Below are 1742 nucleotides of genomic sequence, written 5' to 3' on the forward strand. Positions count from 1 at the left end.
TATATTTGGTTGAGGTCCCGAGGGCCTCAGGTGAGTTTCGGATGGTTAACAGATCAAAATTGGACTTAAAACGCTGCTGCAATTTTTCTCTTCTGCCGAACATTCTGGGCTGTGATCGAGCCCAGGATCGAGCCCAGATATCGAGTCCAGGGTCAATGGCCAGGGTCGAAGCCAGGGACGAGGTTCAGGATGGAGCCCAAATATCGAGGGCTGCTCGAGGACCATGATCGAAGGCTCAACCTCGATGCCATGATCGAAGGCCGAGGCTTGATGCCAGGATCGAGGCCATGACCGAGGTCCAGGCTCGAGCCTGTGATCGAAGGCACGATCGAGGCCTAGGCTCGAAGGCAATGATCGAAGCCACGATCGAAACCCAGTTCGAGGTCCAGTTCCGAAGGCTGCCTCGGCAGATCTATAAAAGAGGGCATTCGTCCCATTCGCCATTTTTAACAAATTAGAGCTTGAGCAGAGGCGATTTTGGGTAGGTTTTCAAGGAAAGACGTTGGGGTAAGTGATTCTAACTCGGACTTGGTCTATATACACAAATATATCATTATTTTCACCACTTAATTAGTATTTTGAGATTGAAATTTGGGAAATATTTAGAAATCTCATATAAACGAATTTTTGAGATTTCGGTATCGATTCGGAGTCGGATTTGAGTAAAACTGATATAGTTGGACTCGTAATTGAATGGGTTATCGGATTTCATAACTTTCGCCGGATTCCGAGATGTGGGCCCCACAGACGAATTTTTAATTAATTTCGGATTTTTATTGAAAAATATAGTATTTTCTTATGGAATTGATTCCTATAATTTTTAGTAATTGTATCGAATTATTTTGGCTAGATTCAAGCCAATCAGAGTTGGATAATCGAGGAAAAGGCCTTCTAGTGGATTAAATTGGAGCAAATTGAGGTAAGTCTCTTGTCTAATCTTGTGAGGAAAAAATTACCCCATAGGTGATTAAATTAAATAATTGTTGCTAATTGTGGGGGCTACGTACGCACGAGGTGACGAGAGTCCGTGCGTAGCTACTATTAAATGGTAAAGTCAGGGTAGTTTAGGACTCAAAAGCATGAATTACTTGTGTAAATTGTAGTCTTTACTTAATTAAATTATATATATATATATATATATATATATATATATATATATATATATATATATATATATATAAAATCTCATATGCTTAAATGTTCTATTTAAATTAATTAATTGTTAAGAGAAATTATTCTTCCTCCTAAATTTATCGTATAATAAATATACTCTCTTTCTGAAGGTACATAAGAAAATGTCCTTTTTTCTTATGGAGCAGGCCGAACGTCTCGGCAGGATAGATGCATCTATGGATCGTGTCACACGTCCATCGGCAGTGTACACGCCACTCTGGATCGGGCCAAACTACCTCAACAGAAATCGTGCTTAATAATAATAATCACACGATACTTTGATAGTTTATTGCGGCTTGTGAAGCTAATTGATAAATTGAAAATCTTTGGAATTTAATGAATTATTATTCCTGCTTGTTAAGGAATTATTGTTATTGTGATGACCCAAAATATCATCTTTAAATTTAATAATTAATTCTGTGTTCTAAGACCTCGAAAAGCACTATTTATTATTCCTCGACTTACGTTCGCAGTCCGTAAAACCATTCGGGAAGTTTTTATGTGAAAAATGGATTAAAATGTGAATTAGAGCTTTAAAACGCAACTGAGTTGACTTTGGTCAATATTTT

Source organism: Nicotiana tomentosiformis, chromosome 12 (assembly GCF_000390325.3).
Source record: "Nicotiana tomentosiformis chromosome 12, ASM39032v3, whole genome shotgun sequence".
NCBI classification, from domain to species: domain Eukaryota; kingdom Viridiplantae; phylum Streptophyta; class Magnoliopsida; order Solanales; family Solanaceae; genus Nicotiana; species Nicotiana tomentosiformis.